The sequence below is a fragment of the Lissotriton vulgaris genome, chromosome 7 (genome assembly GCF_964263255.1).
Source record: "Lissotriton vulgaris chromosome 7, aLisVul1.2, whole genome shotgun sequence".
Taxonomy (NCBI): Eukaryota; Metazoa; Chordata; class Amphibia; order Caudata; family Salamandridae; genus Lissotriton; species Lissotriton vulgaris.
In genome coordinates this window covers 39235049-39260418 of record NC_141695.1, presented here as the reverse complement: position 1 = coordinate 39260418, position 25370 = coordinate 39235049, and the positions used below count along the sequence as shown (strand labels likewise).

At 47.9% G+C, this 25370-nt stretch overlaps 1 protein-coding gene across 1 annotated transcript in view; it reads left to right on the top strand.

Moving 5' to 3' along the window:
* LOC147700643 (putative DBH-like monooxygenase protein 2) overlaps positions 1-25370 on the top strand; it is a 136285-nt gene that overhangs the window by 7851 nt on the left and 103064 nt on the right. The gene's annotated exons all lie outside the window — the stretch shown is intronic.

Below are 25370 nucleotides of genomic sequence, written 5' to 3'. Positions count from 1 at the left end.
TTATTTTCCGGCAAGGCTTGCCTGTCGTGGTCTTGTCACACGTGTGCAGCCATGGGGGCTGGGGCTGCCATGCGCTGTCTTCCATTGGTGTGGCAGGTTGGTGAGGACAAGTGCTCTACTGCGCTATAAGCGACCATCACCAAAGCGAAACTAAACAAGCAGACTCCCTCAATCTTCCAATACATGGAAAACATAAATAAGACAGGTGCAGTCAGCCAAACACAGAGGATTGAAAGGAGAAAGGTTGAACTCAGCGTGTGTCCAAAACTGCCACATATTGTGGCAGCCTAAGGTCCTATTGCCAAGCTGTCAGGAAACATACATTTGAAGCAGATGTTCAAGGGAGCATGCATATTCATATGCCCACTAGCGCCAAGAAACCGCACGGTGTACGCTGCGCTTTAGAAATGTTTTAAATTAGAAATTAGAATTAGAAGCTAGAAGCTGGCAGTTGCACCCACACCAGGCTCCACTCACTGTCAGTCATCCTAGGTGACTCATAATCCGCGATTCTTAGACTGCACAGCTCACTCGCCTGATCTGTATGATCTGAGGGGCTGTGATGTTTCTGAGCTACTCCATAACCAAAAAGCCAAGCTGTCAACTTCCATGAAATGCGAGATGGTGGTGCGATTTTTTAATGCAGGCATTGCAGATATTGGGATTGTGGTTTAATTACGATACAAAGTCACAGCCTGTGACTGTGAGTTCTGTCAGTATGCACAATTATTTAAAATGGTATTACATGTAAGCATGGGCGAATTTTGTGAATCTCGCGTTCGCGAATTTTGCGGATTTGCGAACTCGCAATCCGCAAAATCCGCGAATTCTCGCGAATTTGCGGATTTTTTTTTTTTGTGTTCGCGCGGGTTTCTGCCAGTTCGCGAGGGTTTTTGTACAATTTCGCAAACGCGAACTTACCTGTCGGGTCGCAAGTTTTGCGATCTTGTTGTTTCTACGTGTCCAGCCTGTTTGGGACACTCTTCTTCATCACTGCCACCCTCTGTCACCACTGCCACTCTCTGGTTCACTCATGCCACCCTCTGGCTCACCCATGCCACCCTCTGTTTCATCACAGCACCCTCTGGTTGTCCAGTGTACATTATTGTGGCAAAGCAAAGCACACCTTCCCTGCCTCAAGTGACCTGAATTAATTTGGGGCTGATTAATGTGTCACAGAATATTTTTTTAGCTGGCACCTGCTTCCTTAGTGCTTCCTGATTAGTGATCTTTTGCACTTGCTAAGTGCTTTCATTGTTGCAAAATTAGTTACAACACCTGCCCTGCCCCAACTGACAATAATGAATTAGGGGCTGATTAATGTGTCACTGGATTTGAACTTCCAGCCTGGCTCCTGCTTGTCTCCCTTAGCTGTAATTCAGGACCTTTGTGGCATATGTGTAACTATTCTGAGGGTCAGAGCAGGGTCACATAATAGTTGCAAGTAGGCTACTGAACTCTGGAGGGGCCCCTCAGGAAGCACTACAGGAAATGGCTACTAATGATGAGCTTGAACTTTTGAACCTGGTAAGTAGTTTCAGTTTTGCTAAGATCGTATTTCTGCAATTTAGCTCTTATTCGCGGGGCGCGAAGTTGAACTGGGAAGCCGCGAACTCACGCGAACAGTGCGAGCAAGCCATAAAATCCGCTGCTCGCGGATTTGCGGATTTTGCGGGAAATTCGCGAATCTCGCGGATTGCGAATTTACCGAAAATCCGCAAAATCCGCGAGCGGAACGGATTTTCCGCCCATACTTAATTACATGCGGTGTAAGCTTGGTTGGCGTAAAAAATGTGCGGCTAGGTCATGTTCATTATAAAGCAGTGGTCAACCTTTAAATCAAGGGGCATTATTTATGAAGGCCTTGCGTCAGTTTTGCGCCGCCGGTGCGTCACTTTTTGTGACGCACCAGCGGTGTAAAAAATGCACCTCGTTGCGCCATATTTAAAAAGTGACGCATCTAGGTAGATGCGTCACTTTTTAAACCCCTGCGCCACATTATACTTGCGTCAGGTATAATGTATGCAGAGGGGGCGTTCCCCCGCAAAAGGCCTCGTAATAGTGACGCAGTGAAATCTATGAGATTTCACTGCGTCACTTTTAGGACGCTGTTGCGTCAAAATCGTGCGCCTGCCTTACAGCAGGCGTAAGACTGACGCAAGCCCTTTCACATGGGGCTTTCCCCATTTGAAAGGACGCATTGCTGGAGTTGCGTCACTTTTGTGACACACTCCAGCAATGCGTCACTTTTGCGCTTACAGATACGTCAGAAATACTGACCTATCTGTAACTCCTTGCGACATGATGCGTCATACATTAAATATGACGCATCAGGAATGTCGCAAGGAGTGCGCAGTGAAAAGGGATGCATCGCTGTTTTCACGCAGCGATGCGTCACTTTTCATAAATGAGGCCCAAGGGGTTTAGCAGTAGTTTCATGGAGTTTTGAGATTTTCATCGCTCAAAAGAGTGTGATTTCTGATCGCTAGTGAAAGTATGTCACTCTAAGTGTCACACACTTGTTACTTGATTGTTACTCATAAGTGAACTGAAATTTTGTAAATATAACAAATAAGCAATCTCCTAACCTGGCACCCATGCGCAAGGATTGCGTTTGTATCACTCTTTCTATCACCAACCCATTTCTATCCCTCTTACATACAATAGTAACAACCCTAGCATATAGAGTTACAACTAAAAATACTAATAAACACTACAAATAAACTAACAACACAAATAAAAACTCACCACTACACACAGAAAAACGTAAGTAGAGAATAATGTACTTTACACCACAAATCCTAATGCAAGACCTATTGGCATTGCCAATGCTTATTCTTTTATAAAAATGGCCAGTCCGCTTCTAGTCAGCTTTCTGTCATTTCGCAGTTTCCTCTTATTTTAAAAAAATAATACATACAGCTGATTTGGTGTTATTCTGGTTTGTTCTTTGCAAAGATAGCTCAGTGTGTTGATCGCGAAACATGCATGTTTTTTTGCAGGTGATCGGTTGAAATTCTTGTAGTGTTGCTTGGTACACCTTTCGTTTCTTGTGCCGAGATAGTTTCTCTAGTGTAGTGTCTTCGGTTCTATAGCCAGATTATTTAAATAAAGTGCCACCAGGTGAATATCATGCCACGTTGTATACATAACCCTTAATACACCTTTATTGTACTGAATTATAATCAGCGCCATTAGGACGCAATGTGATTAGATAACGAGTAAGATATTTTTTAACCTTGAAATGTGCATTTTTTTGTGCCACGATCACAGAATATGAAACGCTCACATTTGTGGCCCTGCGATACTGATGAGAGTACATTCTCAAATTAACTTTTCTGAAAAGGAAGCTCCCTGCATTCCTTTCGTGTCCATCACGTGGAGGGAGTGGTTAGGCATGTGTTTGAAGCTGCTCTGGTGGCGTCAGTATGAGGAGAGAATGGAGGACATTATTTTTTAAAGGATTTGGATTTGTCTCCCTAATCCCCTGTACCGAGTTGCCACCTGTAGTGATATTTCGGTCATTGGCAGTGTTATTATTGCATCTGCGTGTTTTACAATCAGGAGTAGCCGCCATATTTGCTGTCCGAATTTCGTTCTGTTGTGTACTGTCCTTGAGGGAGGGGGGCCTGTGATAATAGGTTCTGTTTATATTGTGAATTTTTCATTTTAAAATGCGCGCTCTGGAAAACACATGGGGGCAGATTTACAAGGCCCTTGCGCCACTTTTGCGTCACTTTTCCCATGTTAAAAGTGACGCAAAAGTGGCGCAAGGGGCATGTAAATAAGCCCCATGGATTGGTGCTGGAAATGTTTTCAGGAAGTTTATTCTACGTGTTTTTAGGCCAAAGGTCTGTTAAGCTTATTACTGCGCATACTTTCTTAGTTTCTGATACTTTGCATGTGTTTCTTTTGTGGTATCATCAGTTTATCCGAAACTGATGGTGTGTTCTTGATTGGTGTGTGATGCGCATCACTGAACTGTACGTCACAAATTAAGAAATAGATTGTGCACTCTTTGCAGTTATAAAAAAACATTTAAAATGAACATGGGATTTTCAAATCAGGAAAAGTATTCCAAAAGCAGGTATCAAAGACTGCATCAATCAGATGCAACCACTTTCATTTCGAAGAAACAAGGCAGACTTTAGCTTCGGAAACAAAGCGGTGAAAACAAGGCCTCTGCTCAGTTTCAAAAATACATTTGCACCCAGGGGCCGTATTACAGAAGGTGCCCTGGGAGCGCAACAGGCGTATGCGTGTCCCCGGGGCACTTTGGTATCATTGAAGGGGTTCAGACGCTTGTGCGTCCCCTTCTACAATACTAATAACGCTGGTGCACTTAAAGTGCTAGCGCTACCTTCGGAGAGTGTCCCCTCATTTGCATAGGGGCACGCCCTATGCAAATGAGAAAATTCCTTTGACTCTGCACGCGCCATAAAACAGTCTTGGGTGCAAGGCAAAGCAGCCCTAAGGAGCACTGATAGTACTCCATTTAACCTCTTGCGCGCTGGCCGAATGTTCTCGCTGTACGGGCGAAATAGAGAGTTGGCAGAGTTCGGACGGCCCCTGGCGGTCGTTAGCACACGCCCACAGTGACGAGTAACAGCTGGGGGCCATCGTGAGCACCGAAGGGGTTAAAAGGTGGTACATTGTTAGTGCGGACCCTGTCAGCAGCCCTCTGCAGGGGGCCTCCTGCATTGTAAAAACATGGAGCGGATGCTCCATGTTTTCACATGAAAGAGCTGACGCCAGGGCAGCACGAGGTAGCAGCTGCACTGGAGGCAGCGCATACACCCTAATGGGATGCATTATCATTGTTTGCGCCGGGTGCACCTTTTAAAAGGTGCGCCAGGCGCAAACAATGATAATGTTTAATATGGCCCCATGTGCTCTAATCCTCACATGGGCAGGGACTACCGGACACCCCCCCACCTGACACAGATAAAGCACAAATTAAATGAACTGGAGGAAGCAGTTGGAGTCTTTGGAAGGCGGGGGATCTCGCGATCCCCCGGCCATATTTATTAAATATGAAAACAAATAAAATTGTCAAAAAAAACCGTTATTTTACACAATTATAAAACGGCAAATATCCACAATAGATTACAATATGATAGACATGTCAGGAAGGGCTAACCTTAACAAATTGTCTAATACAGCGTGTTCCTGACCGAATCTAATTCCACAATATTTGCAGTTTTATAATTACTGGGCCTACGGCAAGGTCGCTAACCGGTGTCCGATCCTTATTTGCTGCACTCTCCCGTCCGAGTGCGCATGCGCCACAAGGGCCCATTCACCGGGAGAGTCTGTACCCTGTTTACCCTCGAACACACCAGGAACTCCATTTAACCCCTGATAGGAGGGCCCTTACACTCGCGTCATTTACTGACATCATAGTGTATGCGCGGGGTGGGTACTCCACAAAAGGAGAGAGCGTTGCTCCCTCACCCGCACCCCTGTAAGCCAACGTATATCCTGCCCCTGGAGTTCTGAGAGGTACCCTGGGAGATACCAGTGGCCCCTCCCCCTGGGCGAGCCCATATGTTAATAGTGCCGCCCCCCCCTTAAGGACCTCCAATTGGTGCTCACCGATTATGACCTTACCGCCACGGGCCAGCATAGTCAACCCACTGTCTGCCCCCCCCCACAAAACCTCCCCATGCTTATGAGGTCATGATTACTTACCAGAACTCTCAACCCATGCCATTATATTCCTCACCCATAAGTCATTGCCCTCCTCAGTAAGATGAACCCCGTCCTTCAAGTAAAATTGGCTGCCCCAGATGCATCCGTGCGGTATGTTCTGCAGTACTGTGGTGCGAAAGAGTTTCCCCAACTTGTTATTGAACCTCTTTACCGAGTGGTTCAATGCCGCTAGTGAGTTGCCCCTCCTCCATTGTAGTCATGGTATGAGGTGGGACCACACTATTGTGCACTTTGGCAACTCCCTAGCTATCCACCCAGCCGCGGAGACTATCTCTTCCACCAAAACCCTTTTGTTCAGTCTTACCAGATCATTCCCCCCCAAATGCAGTATTACCACTGAGGGTGGTGGCATGTGTGTTTGCAACAAATGAGTCATATAGCCCCTTAGCTGACTAATGCAGAGTCCCCCTCTACCGAAAAAGGTCACCCTGGACCCCTGTGCCTCCGCCCGCCGTCTAAACCCACCTGAAATAAAAACATGATTAGCACGTTGTACATACGAATGACCTACAACCCATATTATGCGCTTCTTCTCTTGTTCCTCCTGGCGATGCATCCTTGTTGGTGTGGGCGCCGGGTAACTTTGTGTAATCTCCCGTCCTGCGTGGCAGGTCCGGAAAACTGGAAGGTAAGCACACAACAAGGCAAATGTCAGTTTGGGAAATATTACCACCTCACAGCATGTGCAGCCGCACATAGCGCCTATAGGCGTCAGAAGACCATCTTCTGATCTTTTTTATACTGCCTGACTGCAAACCTCTAGCCGCGGCTTCCTTTGCCACCCCAATCCTGAATGAATGGGTACAGAATTCCTTGGGGTCCAATCCTGCTTCTCTAATAGCCATTGCCAATACCCTTTGGAATTGAAATCTGGACAAAGGGGTCCCGTCCGCTTGCACCAGTAAAGGTCCACTTGGCGTTGCGACCCTCTGATTGATGAATGCCTGGCTACTGGGCAGCATGGGTTTACTGCGTGCCCTATGCAGCACCAAACTCTCCCCCCCGACCTCCTGATCCGTCTTAGACTTCCTGATTGTAATCCATAATGCATCGCCCTGGATCGTTGCATCGCACCTTTGAATGCCGCCTGCCATGTCTGTTTTGTTGGCTGACACCAGTTCACTAATTCGCAGTGCCCAATAAAAGGCCAGTGTAAACGCTGCCCTAAACAAGAGTACCTCCCCAGGGGAGCTGCATATGCTCTGTAGGGCAACCAGTACTTTTGCCAACCGTTCTAGCCCTATCGGCCTCCGGCCGTCTGCCGGTCGCTGTTGTCCCCTTCAATGCCTTTCGCACAAAGAAGCTGTTTGTGGGATCCCTGACACCTTTTACTTGTGCGAAGAACGACACCGCCGCCTTGTGTCTATTAGCTGTGGCTGCTGACCGCCCCCCCTCGTGCATTGATTCTAAATAGAGAGTGAAGCTCGCTTCCTGTACCCTAGTCTTTTCCCACTCTTGCCCCAGAAATTCACAATAAGACCTGAACGCCCCTTCATAGGCTGTCCTGGTCCTGGGGGCTAGGCTCGTTGCCATGAGGTTCTGTAGTCGGGAGCACCAATCTGCCAGAGCGCTGTGGGGGAAGTGTGCCGGTGACGCCTCTGCAGTTGGTAATTGCTCCCTGAACACCTGTATCTTGAAGCGAGAAAGGGCATCAGTCGCATTATTCAGCACCCCTGGGACGTGTGTGGCTCTGAATTGAACGTTCAACCTCATGCATGTAATGACAATTTCTTTCATGAGGCGCAATATCTAGGGACAACGTGCTGCCTGCTGGTTAATACACTCGACCACCGCCATGTTATCCGACCAGAATACCACAGACAGGTTGGACAATTGGCCAGGCCACACCATCAATGCCACCCAAATGGGGAATAGTTCCAGGAAACTTATGTTAACAATCAGCCCATTTTCTTCCCACCATTTTGGCCATTTCTGCGCCACCCATTTGTTGTCCAGGATGGCGCCAAAGCCTACGCTGCCAGCGGCGTCGGTCCATAGACCAAACTCCACTGACGTCGCAGGTAAGGGCCCCCACGCCACCCTGCCATTGAAATCCTCCAGAAATGCTATCCAAATGAGCATGTCCTGGCGAACCTCTGCTGACAACCTGGTCCGGTGGTTTTTCTCTCTCAGACCCTTCATGGCCTGGGCAATAGAGCGTGAAAAGGGGCGTGCCATGGGTATGACACTTAATGCAAAATTAAGTTGACCCACCGTCTGTTGTAACTGCTGTAATGTCATTTTCTCTTTAATTAAGCATTGTTGCAAAGCTGCTCTGAATTTGGTTATTTTTTCCCCTGGCAACCTGAAACAGCCCTCTACTGAATCCTACTCGATGCCTAGGAATTCCAGGCAAGTGGCCGGGCCCACCGTCTTCCCTTGAGCCAGCGGGACCCCGAAAGCGCGCATCAGCACGCAAAAGTCCTGCAATGCCTTTGCACACTCCCGTGAGCCCGCCACCCCCAGGAAGAGGAATTCATCCAGATAATGCATTACGTGGTGATGTCCAGTGGACCGTCTCAAAACCCATTCCAAGAATGAGCCAAAAGTTTCAAAGTATGAACATGATATGGAACAACCCATGGGCATGCATCTGTCCATATAGTATTTCCCCTGGAAGGTGAAACCTAATAAGTGTTGGTCCTCTGGATGTACTGGGAGTAATCTAAAAGCGGATTCAATATCCGATTTCGCACTCAATGCCCCATGCCCCAGTGTTCTTAACATCGCAACTGCTTGGTCGAATGTGGCATATTTCACGCTGCATATGTCATCATCAATTGCATCATTCTGGGTGCTGAGAGATTATGGATCAGCCTGAATTCACCCTTATCTTTCTTCGGGACCACCCCCAGTGGTGAACACACAAAATCTGCTGACGGGATATCGTTAAAGGGGCCCGCCACTCTGCCCAATCGCAATTCCTTTCCAATTTTTTCCTCCACTACACCCGGGTTGTGTTTAACTGAGAGTTGGTTCCTGCACAGTGGTCTACCCACATAGCCTGCGGGTAGAATCCTGAAGCCATGCGTGAAACCTTCCTGTAGTAACCTGGCAGAGTCATGGTCTGGGTATTTATTCAGCCACGGGCTCATCACTGATATGTCAATGAGGGTGTGGGCAACCTGAATGTTAAAAGACCTACTCTGGTCTCCTCCTCCCCCTACCGCTCTGAGGACCTTTTGCCCTGCAATTGGCTTCAGTGTGGGAAGCCTGCCCACAGCTGGCGCATGCATGTTTAAATCTGCATGTGCCTGGGGCACTAGTACATGCCCCCTTATTAAAGTCCCAGCATGCCCCCTTTCCTCCCGCATTGCCCCTGGGCCTGCTGGAAGGGTCCCACCCAAGCCCCGCAAGAAAGGGCTGTTGACCAGAGTGCTGGGATGGCTGCTGGAAATGCTGTTGTGGCCTGTTGGGATACCCTTTACTCCAACTATTGGCCCCACCCGGAGCCTGCCCTCCCGAAAACTGCGAGTGCCATGATGCCGAGTCAACTTTGTCCCAAGTTAAAGATTTGTTAAATTCCTTGGCTTTCCTAAAGGCAATATCATATTCTTTCCATGCCTCTCCATGCTTCTTGCTAAACATTATGATCCTACTCTGGTAACAGGCCAATTGGGCCTGCATCCCCGGTGTATGCTCAGCAATTACTGCTACAAATACTGAAAACGCCTTGAGCCAGTTACTGAGGGTCTCTTCCACCCTAAACTTCAACAACTGGGACCGCCACTTGCTAGGCAGTAACATATCCTTCTGGGTCTTTGCGTACTCCCACTCTCTGTTATCAATGAGCAAGGAAAACTTTTTGATAAATTTGTCCGCCCAGATGCACTCTTTCACAGATTGAGCCACGTGTTGGGACAGGTCCTCCCCCCTGCATGGCAGCGAGCCTTCCCCCAAAAGGGGTAAAGCAACTTCCTTACCACTTTCCGTACTCCGTGTAGGCTCAATAATCTTATTCTTTCCCCTGTCGCCTGCTGCGCCTGTTAGGGGAGAAATTAGAATGCCTGGCATGTTACCCCCTGCCCTCGTCGCCATAATTCGGGCCACCACCTTCTGTGCCTCTGCCGAGGGGTCTGCTGCAGCTGGTAAAACACCCCCTATCCCCAACCATGGGACCAGCGCCGCTATCTGGGCCACCAATTCCGGGGAACCGGACCCACTCCAGGGTTTTGGCCTGCCGGACTCACCTGTGGCACCACTGCTGGCACCACTGTCACCGGCGGTGTGGCTGGAGCCTGTTCCGCCGGTGTAATCATTAGGGTTGCTGGAACTGCCGGGATAAACACGGGGGCGCGGATGCTGGCGTGTCGTCCGGCCCTGGTACTGGTGACCCCGCACCCCGGTCTGGGGTTATTACGCCCCTTGCCTCCTCTTTTGCCCCTACCGCGCGCGGGAGTGACCTCCCAGTCTCCTCTAGGCTTCGGTGGCATTATCGTTCGCTTAGGCCTGCTCCCTGTGCTTGCCTCCAGCCTCTCACCCATCTCAGCCATAGTCCTCCCCAGCGCATCCACTTTCCCCCACCTTTTGTCCATTGCTTCCATCCTGCGCATCATTGTTTGTAACATGCGTTCCACTTTTGAGCCTTTCGCGCCCCGTGCAGCCATAACCAAAATTATATTAGTGCGTTACAGCTTTCAGCAAACCCTTTCTAGAATTCGCACACAATGTTGTAAATACCGTCTATGTAAACTAGACCACCAACAATGTCCCTTGTGGACTTCTAGCACCAATAACGCTGTCCTTTTTAAAAAACCCACCGAGGTTATTATTTCCAAGCTTTTAAAAGCCCACCACCATCTAGTCTTTAAAATTATCCTCCGGATAGTGTATCTTAAAGGAGGTCTCCCATCCAACTGCTGCCGGGGAGAACCCTGCTCCGCTTCTGTGCCGATAACTGTGGTCTAAATCCCCTCCGTGTAACCCACACCAATCGACATTCCCCTTTGACTCCCCTCGAGGGGATAAAACGCCCGCTTAAGCCCCCAAAATACCGCACCACTGTTTGCTCTGCTGCCCGCTTGCTCGCACCCCGGCACCACGACCACAGCAGCCACCGGGATTAAAATACCGGGTCCCACGTCGCACTGCTCCGCTCCCGATCACCCGATCTCCTGCTTCTGTCGGGAAACGCCAAAACGTAGCCTGCAATAAAGAAAATAAAATTAAAGGCTCCCCGGTGCTGGTGGGGGGAGCGAAGTTGTTGCCTAGGCGAGCGCGGGGACAAAGAGGCCGTCTCCCGCGCTCGCCGGGCATTTAACCTGCAAGCTGCGCCCCTACGGCCCGGAGCAGCGCAGATGACACAGCACACATTTGTTTACACCAGGTGCAACACATTCCTTAATAGGGCTCCTGGACCCTACAACGTAAAGGGTGCACTTTTCTTGTTTGCGCCACAGGACACATGAAAGCAGGTGCACCGGGTACAAACAGGAAAAGTGCGCCCCATCATGTAGAATGCGCTGCCTTCGGGGCAGCTGAAAAATCACACTGCCCCCTCCCCCCCCCCGTGGCAGCCTATTCAAGAAAAACACAAAGCAGCTGTTTAAAAGCTGCTCCGTGTATCACTGTTCAGGGGGAAACCCGCCTTCCCTTTAAGAAGGGATTTGAGATCCCCATGCAGGTGGGTGCAGTGAGTGACTGCATCTGTTGCAAGCAGATGTCCGGGGGAGTCCATAGGATCTCCATCACCCCCTCCAGAGGGTTGCCATCAAGAGGAGCACTGACAGTTCTAACCTTTTAAGTGGCGCACTCTCAGTGTGCCTCCTGACCGCTTTTTTGCATCTATAATACGGTGCTAAGCAGTGGAAAAGTGATTCTCTCAATTGCATGGGACCACGTTCCCATGCATATGAGGGAATGGCCTCTTCAGAAAGCGCTGGCATTATGTGTACACCAGCGCTTTCAGTATTCAAGAAGGGGCTGCACAAGCATCTGCAGCCCTTTCTGTAATACCAATGTGCCCCGAGGCCACGCAAAGCGAGCTCTCATGCCCGTTGCAGACCTGGGACACGTTCTGCAATACGTCCCCAGGTGTTTTCTGGGGATGTGATAGAAGTGATGGAGACCATGATGGGACAAGCTTGAAGAAACACTACACATGCAGCTCTGCTCAGCTTTGTAAAAATTGTGCCCAAGAAATATAGAAAGTTGATTGCCATGGCCATGTTTTTGGGGATAAGAAGAGGGGCCAGTTCATTGGTAAGATGTTTTGCCTCAAGATTTAAAGACTAGCTTTGAGATTTGACTTTTTTAGAAGAACTGGTGGGATATAGATGTCTCTAACATTTAATGCGCAAAGAACTTTTGGACTCAACTGAGGGTCTATTTATACACTGTAATAACCACTTTAGAAGCATAATTAGTAATTGAAAGATTGTCTGCCATTGCCCTACTCGGTAAGTAACACCGGTCTGTATAGCCATGCGCTATTGTTCGGATATGGGAATAACCTCAGCGATCTGTTAATTGTATATTATAGGATTATGGCATGATGATAAGTAGAGTATGGTCTACTAATGGAAAGCATCTGTATTGACTGAAGCAGTCGCACCCAAAGAAAACTCTGTGTGCAGTTTTCAAAACAAAAGTGTCTGGTTGAATCACATTCAAACAAGAGATTAGCTGGTAAAATATAACCAAGCAGAAAAAACTCACATCCATTGATTGGGCCCGATTCACAGAACTAACTTAAGACAAAATCCTAAACTTACTACTTTTGGTATTCACAGAAGTTAGGATTTTGTCTTAAGTTTTTCTTAAGACAGACTTAAGTTAGGATTTTGTCTTAAGTCTGTCTTAAGTCTGTCTTAAGACAAACTTAAGAAAAAATCTTAACTTCTGTGAATACCAAAAGTAGTAACAAGTTTACGATTTTGTCTAAAGTTAGTTCTGTGCATCGACCCCTATGTGTAGAATAATATGCCTAGATGCATCAAGGGTTTTTGCATTTGCAAACGGTGCGAATCGCAAAATTCGGCCGTTTGCGAAGCATTTTGCCATTTTCGCAATTTTAGAAATCACAATTTTATTGCGATTTCTGAAATTGCGATTGCATTTAAGAAACCACAATTTTGCGTTTTCTTATATGCAATGCATGATTACTTTACAATTGCGAATTCGCAATTTGGAAGGGGTAAATTAGCATGAAGTTGTACTTCATTCTAATTTACAGAAAACTTCCAAAAATGCACTAGTTGCATATTTGAAAGTTTTAATTTACACACACACATGTCCATGGGTCATGTGTGTGTGTAAATTGCACTTACAGTTTAATTTCAGGGGTGCAGGGAGGGGTTCTTTGAACCCCCCCTGCACCCTTGAAATTGCATTCACATTTTGCGAATCGTAAATTGAAATTCGCAAAATGTGAATGCCTTCCCATTGATTCCTATGGGCCTTTTGGCCCATAGGAATCAATGGGAAGGGTTTTCCTTAATTGCGATTCGCAAATTGTGAATTGCAATTAAGGAAAATTACCGAATCACAAAAAATGTTGCGATTTTTTGATGCATAGCATTTTGCGATTTCTTAATTGCGATTCCTTAATTTTCGCAATTAAGAAATCGCAAAATGTTATAATGATGCATCTGGGGTAAGTCTCTGAGTGCATCAAGAATTTCATCTTAGTGTAAGTTTGCCAGTTTGTCCTGGAACATTGTGCCATGCTTAGCTAAAGTAGCTTCAAATAATGGATATAACAGATGAATAATAATAGGGTTCAATAATGCAGGCATGTAAAATGACATGCAAGTCCAGGTTGGTTTTGACATTTAATGTAAATTTTAATAATATCAGGACTTGTAAAGCGCACTGTTACCCTTCGGGTACCTAAGGGTATCCTGGCGCTGAGATACATATGCCCTTCTGAACATGAATGAAATAAGAGAAGCAATTTCCAATGGAGAAGAGGACTAAAATTGTGTTCTGGTATAGAGTAGGTCTTTATTAAATCACTTAATGTCCTACTGTTTCCCAGAATAACACTGAAAAAAACAAACCCATGCAGAGATCTGACACATCTCCATGGCACATCTTAGCACAGTGTAGCTCATCCTTTGAACCTTCTCACAGTCAGTTTCCGGCCAAAGAGTGTGTCAAGCATCAGACCATGTGATCCATCATTACAGCCTACTTGCGGGAGACCACAGAAGTCTAGGTCTGTGCAGATATTGGGTGGCGCAGTGATGAGCCATGCTTTGGTCTACCACTCCTCCATGGGACCTCCCCAGCTGAAGAAAACATCCACTGAGCTGGACATATGAATTGGCAATAGACTCCAAATAAATAAATAATGTAAGCAGTACATTCTTCTATTTCAGTCGAAAAAGGAAGGTGACATTCCACAGACTCCATGGTCCCAAAGCAGTCCTCAGAGTCCTACGCCTTTACTGTTACAGTTTACATCTTACTTTCCTTGGTGGTTAGGTCTTCTCCCACTTCTCCCTTTGCTGCCATCTTACCTCCTTGGTCTCATGAGTCGCCGATGCTCTGCTGTGCTTCATGCCCTAAGGTTCTCATGGCCTTTTTTGATCATACTGATTACAAGTTGTAGAATTCTGTTGAGACCACAGAGCGAAAGGGATCGCCCGTCTGTATCGCATTCGACTTCTTCGTAGTTCTGTGGTGACGTGGATTAGAGATCTCCTTCTATTCAGTGTTCTTGGAAAAGAGTGACCCAAAAGACATTGTCTTCCATTCTGACGTCCTGTCTTTGTATCAAAAAACAAAAGAGGGAGTATCTCCAGGACACAGCGTCCTAGTGATTCATAGCAGTGGAGAGAGATATAGTAAATAAATACTTATTTCTGTATTTAAGAAACCCCTCACTCACCAAACGTAGTTGGTGACATGCTTCATCATCGGGGTCCACCTAAGTGGCCGAGTGCCACTTAGGTGTGGTTCGACGCCTGTAACTACAGTGGAGCTGGATTTTTGAAAGTGTGACGGAGTAGTGAGTGGGTGAGTTAAAAATGTTTTTGTTGTACTCCATAAAAATGTTATTTCGGAGTCACAAGGCAAAGTTAAAACCAAGTGAGATACTTAAATTGGCTTGATTGGCCAGGAAGTATCAGTGTTTTTGTTTCAACCTTTAGAAAATGACAGTGCAAGGTTTTCGTCAGGACAAACTGTAAGAACCGGGAGGTCTAAACCCGCAAAGGCGTACCCTTCCCTGATTCAACAGATCGCCAGACCGTGTACTTATGGTTTCGGCACACTTACAGCCTTCTGTGTAAGCAAAAAAAAAAAAATTCTGAAAGAAATAGAGCAGAATAAATGGTGCACAGTTATATACGTTCTTCACTGTGAACATTTAGTGCATCAACTCTCCATGGTTCAAGGGTGGGAGAACTTGAACTTTCACACATTCTACATTTCATAATTCAGTGACATATTGTTCATGCATACATGTGGTGATGTGTTTTTGTAAATCAGAGTTTATTCATATACTCCTCCCATACAGTACATACCCACTCGCATTCTAAGTGAATGCGCCTCCTTGTATTATAGGAGCATTTTGCGTAGTGACTAAGCACTAGTATCTTAGTCATGCATCACATGTATCGCTTGAATCAGCTTTAAAGTGATAGTGCACTTAGAGCGACAGACAGGGGTAGGGGGGTTGGAGAACCAAGGTATTATCGTAAACCAACATAAAACTCACGGGAAACTAACTCAAGTTTTGCCCAATAGAGACTGTGGGGGGGTTGGTTATAGATGCATTCTGTTGGAAAAATGCAAAGCGAGTTATTTAGTCCATCCGCTTTGTGTCAAGATGACGTTTCTTTTGGACCAACAAGGGGGGGTAGGAGTGGGGGGGGCCTTTGGAGGGGGAGGTGGCATTGCCTTATTGCGAAAGGGTTATTAGTCAAGGTGGTGCCCATCCGCATTCATTATGTACTCTCGTCATATAACTCTGGAGCCCGCCGGAATACCTACAGTGGGGCATCACGGAATACTGAGGATGTCAGCCGTGCATTCTCGAGGTCTTAAATGCTGGTTTGTCTCATTCGAGCTTCCGCCCACATGACTTGCGGTGCTGTCATGTGACCGCGAGTGTGTGTGGCGTGTGGGGGCGTGGCTATGGGCAATGGTGTGCTCAAGGAATGGAGTTAAAAATAAACGATTTTGAGAGTACGGGGGTAGAGGGCAAATTCATAGCCTCTTGTAAGTTGTGAGTTTGTTAACTTTATTATTTTCAATGCGGACACAGTGTGTGCTGATCCCACACCTCAACCCACAATATATATTTTAATCTTAGTCAATGTAATGTTGTCTCTACTGCAGTTTATCTTTTTTTCTTTATCGGGTGTATGTAGTTGTGATATCATACAGACAAGGGTGGATCCTCTAATAAGCCATCGGGGTGTGTTATTTCAAATCCTCTCCATGGTGGCTCCTCAATATATCAGATTGATATTTTATATATGGGGTGACGACAAGAGACACCCCTCTCATACTAGTGCGAGATAGACTTGTGTAGAGGAGATCAGGATCAAATAACCTATAGGATAATCACCTCTGTGTCTATGCTGATCATCTCTGCCTGACAGTGTTCCAGGGTATATGATCCTTAAGGGCAATGATGTTGGTAGCTAACCTGCAGACCCAACGTTGTTCCTTTTCAAATAATCGTTGTGTTGTTTTTTGCCCAGGTTTCACTACTTCTATCACTGTCCATCTCACGTCATTGGGAGTGTGGTCGTTTGTGAGGAAGGGTTCAGTCAGGTTGGTAGTGACTTTCTTGCACCTGGTTGTACTGCTGTGTTCGCAGATCTTTTGCTTCATCTTCCTTCCTGTCATGCCCATGTAATGTAGACCACACAGGCAGGTTATACGCATGCTAAGGCGCACCCTTCCCTGATTCAACAGATCGCCAGACCGTGTGCTTACGGTTCGGCACACTTACAGCCTTCTGTGTAAGCAAAAAAATAATTTCGGAATGGAATAGAGCAGAATAAATTGTGCACAGTTATAAACGTTCTTCACTGTGAACAGGGGTTATGTTATCAAGCACACCACATTGCTGCTGTTGCAGTTAGTGTGGCCCCTTTGTGTCCACACTTTGTCTTCTTCCAGATTGAGTGTTTTGGTTGCTGTAGTTAAATGACAAACACTACAATTGCCACAAGGGTAGTGAGCAGTTATTTTTGGGAGGCCCCATGCGCTCAGTACTGGTGTGGTTTTTTCATGTTCCTCATGTCTTGGGCGGGTATTGACTAGTGTGTCCCTGATACTCCTAGCTCTTTTGTAAGAGAAGAGTGGTTTATCCCAATTCAATTGGCCCGTATTTAGGATGCTCCAATGTTTGTTTATAGACTTAGTCACTTGCCGCCATATTCATGAAAATCGGCATTTGCGATTCTGAAATAGCGAAAAAAAGCGAATCGCTATTCAGAAATCGCAAATCCGAATTCATGAAGAATTGCGATAAAAAAAAGCGATTTGCACGCGATCGCAAATTCTGTTAGCGATGACCGGAAATCGCAGAATAATCGCAATTTCCGGCTACCCGCGCCTGGACTGCGAGCTCGCAAATAGCGATATCGCTATTTGCGAGATCGCAAACTCGCGAGATCGGGAAAACGGGAAGTCGCATTTCGAGCCCAGTGATGACATCACAACCAGGAAGCTGCCGGTTCCCACCACCATTTTCCACATTGAGGCAGAGAGAGAGGGAGCATTTTGGAGAGCTGCAGCTAACTGAGAAATTACACTTATCCACAACCCTGGTACCATCATGGCTGAGGAACCTGCACCTGGCACCAGCAGCTCGTCTGGGCGCAAGAGAAAACTGAAATTCTATGAGCAGGAGCTGGAACACCTCATTGAGGGGGTTGTGGCCAACCATGACAGACTGTTTGGCGCAAATTCTCGGAGGGTCCCTGAACAGGAGAAGCGGCGCATATGGCAGGGGATAGCCTCGGCTGTGAACTCGGTGGGAGTGGCGGCCAGGTCCCTGGAGGAATTAAAAAAGCGGTGGTACGACCTCCGAGGCCGTGCCAAGGAGAAGGTGGTGGCGCGCCTTGGGGAGTCCTCGGGCACTGGAGGAGGAGGACCAACTGTACCACCCAACACTCCCATGGAGGAGCAGGTCAAGAACACCCTGGAGAAGGAGGCCTGTGTCAGTTTTACAACACTAGACTCATCCCGCACCACCCAAGACACCCAAGGTAAGTGGCATGCGACTGCGACCCTGCCCCCTATGGATGTCCATGACCAAATAGGCTCCCCCAATGTCCCATAGGCATGCCATAGTTGCACATCAAGGAATGTCCTGAAGCATTGTGGGAGATGTAGTCTGGCCACAATGTTGTAGTACCACAATGCAGCCAGACAGGTCCCAAAGCACACAAAGCCACTGCCATTCAGGGAATGACACCCAGCATGCATTTAGCAACTGCACGTCTGCCAGATACATGCAACTAATGATCCACCACTTACCCCCACAGGTGGCGATACCAGCGACAGCGATAGGCTGGAGATCGATGAGGGCGTCCCGGAGGTGGAGGTGCCAACACCAACCCAGGCACCAGCCCCTGCCGCTGCATCTACACCAGCAGCAAGTACCACCTGCAGCGTCCCCCCTGCAACTGGTGCAGCACCCACATCCGCTGGCAGGCCAGCCCCCATTGTGCCTCCTGCCACCGCTGCTCCTCCCAGAGCCGCAGCCAGGGCCGTCACTCCTGTGCCCCCTGCATCTACTACAACAGCCAAACCAGCAGTCACACCCCCTGCGTCTGGCGCTCCTGCAACACCGGCGGTCATACCCCCAGCAGCTGTCGCCTCTACATCCGGGGCTGCGCCAGTGTCCACACAGCGGCCAGCCTCACACTCAGGCCAGCAGGGCAGGCGTGGCAGGTCACGCTGGCAATCCACAGCAGCTAGCAGGCGGGCCAATGCTCATGGACTGGCGCGGCTCAGTGTCGAGAGACGCATGCTCCGCATTCACCAGCACCAGGCTCAGCAGCAGGGAGCTATACAGCTGCAACTGCACATGATAGGGCGCAATGTGGCCTCTGTTGCAGGCCACATGGAAGGCATGAGGGCAGACATGGCAGGTGTGGGAGAAGGACTGGCCCGCATGGCTGCAGCCTTGGAGGCCAACACCGCGGCCATGTCGAGAGAGCGCAGTGTAACACGCCGGTGCCACCGCCAACTAATGACCCGGCTTGACACTAACAGCAGTGCAAGTTACATGTCAGCGAATGCTACATCTCTGTTGGCGCGGCGCTCCCTGACCCAGCAGCACCAAATCATACAGTGCAGCGAGGACATGACAAGGGTGCTGGAGACCCTCACCACGGCCGTCATTGCTCTTCACCCTCCAGCTATTCCATCTGTTGTGGGGGGTGATGATGCGAGTGAGGGGGCGTCCAGCGTCAGCTCTCAATCTGCCTCACAGGCCCCACCACACACCAGCAGCACCATGCCCCCCCCATTGCCTGAAGCCCCGGAGGAGGATGCTCCTCTGAGGCGCCATGGCGGAACGCGCACTAGGCGCTCCTAGAGCACTGCAGTTAATCAATGGCACAGGCTGAGGTTAAGCCTGCCATGTAGTGATGCACAGCAGTATGGCGTAATACTGTTTGTTGGACTTATTTGGACAGGAACCTTATTTTTATTTTTGTGAATTTAACAAATACATTTATTTTGCTACACACATTAGCGTTGTGTCATCATTACATTTTGCATGCATTGTTGATTTGTGGGGTGATGGAAGTGGTTGTACTAGAAACTGTTCACCGTGATGTGGTTGCGACGTCTGTGCCCTTCTGCTGGGTTCTCCCCATGTGCATGGCGCGCATGTGCAGGTGGCCGGTTGTCCCCCTCAGATTCACTGCCAGATATGTCAACAGGTATCCGGCGCTTGGTTGCAATGTTATGTAGTATTGCGCAGACAGCCACAATGCGGCAGCCCTTTTCAGGACTGTAATACATGGCCCCACCTGTCTTGTGCAGTATGCGGAACCTGCTCTTGAGCAGGCCAAATGTCCTTTCTATGCAATTCCTTGTCCGTATGTGTGCAATATTGTAGCGCCGTTGCTGGGGTGTAGCAGGGTTGAGGTATGGGGTCAGGAGGTATTCACGGAGGGCGTAGCCACTGTCACCTGAATGAGAGGAGCAGATGGTGATTGCCTGTGCTGCGCTGTTACATCTTTGCAAACGGACATTTCAATCAAAGTGTACTTACCAAGTAGGTGTCCTTCCCCAAACTCTCCCCTGACCAGTCGTGTGTGGAGTCCGCTGTGCCGGAAAATGAAGGAGACATGGGTACTCCCTGGGTACTGTGCGACAATGTCAGTGATGTATGTCTTAGCATTGCAGACCATCTGGATGTTGAGGGAGTGGTAGGACTTTCTATTGCGGAACATATACTCCATGCCAGCTGGTGGGCAGATGGCGACATGGGTACAGTCTATACATCCGAGCACATGTGGAAAATGGGCTACATTGTAGAATTGTAACTTGGTCATGTCCAATTCCTGTTGGCTGGCGGGGAATTTGATGTGACGGTGTAGCTGGGTGAGCATGGCGTCAACAAAAGTGTGGAGGCAGCGTGACATGGTGGGCTGGGATATCCCCCCAGCAGCCGCTACTATCCCCTGGAAACTCCCGGAGGCCAGGAGGTGCAGGCTACACAATACCTGCACATGTGTAGGCACAGCATTGGTACGGCTTGTTGGGTGCTGCATCAGGGGGTCAAGGTCCTGTATTAGCTGCATTATCATTTCCCCATTCAGCCTGTATTTCGCATATATCTGCTCTCTGGTTTGGCCCAGCAAGGTGACCCGCTGGCGGAATATCCTGTCCTGGATCCTGCGTCTCCTCCGTGCTAATCGCTCTAGCCTGCGACGCCTCACCACCATGTACATTCCTGGCATTGTGGGTCTCCTAATGCTGATGATGATGATGGTCCTTATGTGTGATTGGTCAGGCCAGTACCTGTTGGTGATAGGACAACGGTTTTTTGAAAGTTTTTTTTCCATGGCTTTCATGGTTACCACCTGCTTTGAGTTGTCCTTATTTTGCGCGGTGCAAATAGCGATTTTGGGGTTTTTCGCTAATAGCGATTTTTCTTGAATACCGATTGCGATTATATTGCGATTTCGATATTATTTTCGCAGAATCCGTGGTGTGTCGCTATTTCCGAATCGCTAATGCTCACCTGCCGGGATTCTGCGAATATTTTTGCGAATTCGCAAATATGTGTTTGCGAATTCGCTATTTTGTTGTTGAATGCGGATTACGGAAATTGCGCCCGCATTTGCATTTTCGCAGCGATTGCGGGCGCAATTTTACTTCATGAATCAGGCTGTTGGTTTGACAATGTGTTATATGTAGTTACACATGTGAGTGGTGGTTCCTGATTAGTTTTGATATGGTCCTCTAGGAGTGCACGTTGGGTTCATGCACGTTTTGACATTTCCCAAGTATGTGATCAGGGTATCCTGTGTTCGCAAGTTTCTTGGTGAGGTTAGTGGCCTGGTTCCGATAGACTTGTAACTTGCTACAATTCCTCCTAAGCCAAAGGTACTGACCATAAGGTAGATTTTCTTTCAGTGCCCTAGGGTGGAAAGTGTCAAATCTTAGCAGATTTATCTTTGCTGTGGGATTATGGTGAGTGTTGGTTTCCAGACTCTCTCCTTCTTTCGTGATGACAATATCTAGGAATATCATAGGCTCTTTGTCGCTTGAGTGGGTAAATCTTAAGTTGTTATCACAGGTGTTGATCCAGACTATGAACTCTTTCAGAATATCCTCTGGTCCTTGGCAAGGACGTCATCAATTTATCTCTTCCAAAATACGATGTATTGTGCGAAGGGGTTTTGCTGCCCAAAATGAATTTCTTTTCGAAATCAAAGACATAGATTCCCGCTACACTAGGAGCGAAAGTGCTTCTCATGGAAGTAGCCCCCATTCACAGTGAAGAATGTATATAACTGTGCACCATTTAATCTGCTCTATTTTGTTCAGAAACATTTTTTTTTGCTTACACAGAAGGCTGTAAGTGTGATGAACTGTAAGTACACGGTCTGGCTGTCTGTTGAATCAGGGAAGGGTGCGTCTTAGCATGCCTAGACCTCCCAGTTCCTACACTTGGTCATGACGAAAACCTTGCACTGTCATTTTCTAAAGGTTGAAACATGTTGACCACATTTTCATAAAAACACTGATACTTCCTGGCCAATCAAGCCAATGTAAGTATCTCACTTGGTTTTAACTTTGTCTTGTGACTCCAAAATAAAAAATTTAGGGAGTACAACAAAGACATTTTTAACTCAGCCACTCACTAAACCGTCACACTTTCAAAAACCAGCTCCGCTGTAGTTACAGGCGTCGAAGCACACCTAAGTGGCACTCGGCAACTTAGGTGGACCCCGATGATGAAGCATGTCACCAACTTGGTTGGTGAGTGAAGGGTTTCTTAAATAAAGAAATAATTATTTCTTTACTATATCTCTCTTCACTTCAAGGAATCACTAGGATGCTGTGTCCTGGGGATACTCCCTCTTTTGTTTTTTTATACATAACCCTAGGGGACTGTGAGTCTTATCCCGACGAACCCTTACTCTCTGTGTATTTAAAAGTGATTGTGTCTTTGACCTTCACCAGACGGCCTCTAGGCAGCCTTGTGGTGCTTTTAAAGGATCTCCAAATCTATGGTCCCTGAAAACTGGATTTCTGAGCAATTTTTGATAATACTGAAGCCTCCCACCTCTTCCTTCACATTGCGCATCATGATATCGTCTCTGCATGACTTTTTCTGCAGGTCTGTGCACTTTCGCCATAGCTCTTTCTGTTTCTCCTATAGATGGACTTGCGTTGATTGTGATTTTCCGATTTCTTAGCCCACAGTTGCCATATTATCTTCATTTGTTGTCACTTGCTCCCGGATGACTAGGATATCATTATTTACTTTACCTAGGGCTGCAGCCCTATCAGTTTTCAATGCTTAAAATAACCAAACTTAAATCTTCTGGTGTAGTTTAAACAGGATCACCTGAAAGTCTTTCTCTGTCAATAGAGCATGAGGCTCCGCTTTCTTAGCTGTCATATTGACTGCCATGTATGGTAAGATATTTCTTGGCATGCTCCTTCATTTGTCGTTCAGGTTCTGTGTGTGCTGTTCACTTTTGTCTTAGTCATCTGAAACCTTCCAGACGGGCTTTGCAACTCATTACCACCAGGGCTTCCCATCCAGCTGCGCTTTTTTAAGCTAACTACCACCATGGCTACCCACCCAGCTGAGTTTTAAAAGCTAACTACCACCATGGCTTCCCACCCAGCTGTGCTTCACAAGCTAAATACCACCAGGGCTATCTACCCAGCTGCTCTTCTCAAGCTAACTACCACCAGGGATACCCACCCAGCTGTGCTTCGCAAGCTCACTACCACCAGGGCTACCCACCCAGGTGCAGTGAGCTTTCCAAGCTCACTACCACCAGGGCTACCCACCCAGCTGCTCTTCATAAGCTCACTACCACCAGGGCTACCCATCCAGCTGCCCTTCGCAAGCTAACTACCATCAGGGCTACCCTCCCAGCTGCGATTCACAAGCTAACCACCACCAGAGCTACCCACCCAGCTGCAATTCGCAAGCTCACTACCAACAGGGCTACCCACCCAGCTGTGCTTCGCAAGCTCACTACCACCAGGGTTACCCACCCAGCTGTGCTTCACAAGCTCACTACCACCAGGGCTACCCACCCAGCTGCGGTGAGCTTCCCAAGCTCACTACCATCAGGGCTACCCACCCAGCTGTGCTTCGCAAGCTCACTACCACCAGGGTTAGCCACCCAGCTGTGCTTCGCAAGCTCACTACCAACAGGGCTGCCCACCCAGCTGTGCTTCGCAAGCTCACTACCACCAGGGCTACCCACCCAGCTGTGCTTTGCAAGCTCACTACCACCAGGGCTACCCACCCATCTGCGGTGAGCTTCCCAAGCTCACTACCATCAGGGCTATCCACCCAGCTGTGCTTTGCATGCTCACTACCACCAGGGTTAGCCACCCAGCTGTGCTTCGCAATCTCATTACCCCCAGGACTACCCACCCAGCTGCTCTTCCCAAGCTCACTACCACCAGGGCCACCCACTGTACTGAGGCTGACACACGAACAGGTGTCAGTTTTCAGGAAGAATCGTGAAATCTGGCATCACCCCAGTGCAGCTGAACCCACATTGTGCAGATCCTCTGAAGACCTCAGCATAGGGTGCAGATTATGCTCAGACCTGAAACATTGCAGTAGCATCCACCAATGGGTCTCCATTCAATATTCAATGCCCGCCATTTAGGTTGTCTCTAATTTTCAATATGGTGGGTCATCATCTCTCCTATCACTACTTTAGGTTTAGTGTGGGATGGCCCACCTCTCAAGTCCTCTGCTGGGCAGAGCTCTTTCTTGAGCTTGGCTATGCTTGAGATTGCTGTTCTGACCGCGGGCCTCAAGATGTCTGGAGCTACCAGTCCTCATGGCCAGGGACAGTAGTGGCAACTCTTCTGCTTGTGGTGACTCTGCATTCCAACACTGAGAGAGCGGACCTCACACTCTCTTCCCTAGTCGCAATTGATGTTGGGGTGCTTCAAGAGCTCTGCGATCTGATGTTCAGCAGCCAGATTGGGGTCCCAGATAAGAGCTCATTGGCAAGCAGACATTCTCGCCCTGAAGCAGGCCCTGCTCCCCATATATTTTTCATTAACGTGCATAAGTAGTTCACTCTGGCAATGATCAACCTTCATGAATTTCCCGCAAAAAAGAATCAAACACATGGTTATAGCAATCGCTCATCGGGCATGCAAAATTCTGGCCCTAGAACCAGGAGGGTGGGGGAGCATCATCCCCCTTTCCCACTGTGAGCCGCCCATGAAAAAATAAAATAGCAATGAAATAAATGATTTAATTGTCATTATTTTTCCAATATTAGCGCTGCATGCAATTCCCAAGCCAAGAAAGGGGCATGTCTTGATGATTGGCCGCATAGAGAATTGGAACACTGGCCGGATGCTCCAAAGTCTGCATGTCACTTTGGATTGCCACCTTGCGACGGATCGCCTGACATGCACACTTTGCAGCTCTTCACTCAGCTGTCACAGACAGGTAGAGAGCAAGTATAGTCATCCATACTCTGAAGGAGCATCCAACCAACCCACTCCATCCAATCCTGGTGCTTCTCTTAACAGCATGAGAGCAGTCCCACGATTGGTTAGGGGAGCTCCACAGCATGCTACAGTATCAACGGTGGACGGGACGCCGTGTGGCAGTTGGTAACTACCGTTTATAGGACTTTATTTACTTAAAATGTTATTGTTATTTTGGGTGGTGTGAGGGGTTGTTTTATTATAGTCTTTTGGAGGGAGGGAGAGTTTTATTTTGGGCTTTTGAGACGGGGTGTTTAATTTTAGGCTTTGGGAGGGAGGGGGTACTTTACTTTGCTTTTTTGGGAAGTTGTAGGGCACTTCGCTTGCCTCACCACTTTCAGAGGTTGCCGGCCGCCACTTCCCATACCTGTGTGCCTTGCTGCATAACGCTTAATGCAGAGTGCTTCTGTACTGTTCATAAGTCACGTTAAAGGAACACAACATCCCATCACACCCTTAGTGCCTGCAAATATGCATGTTTCAAAGATATGAATATGATATTCATTTGTGACTGT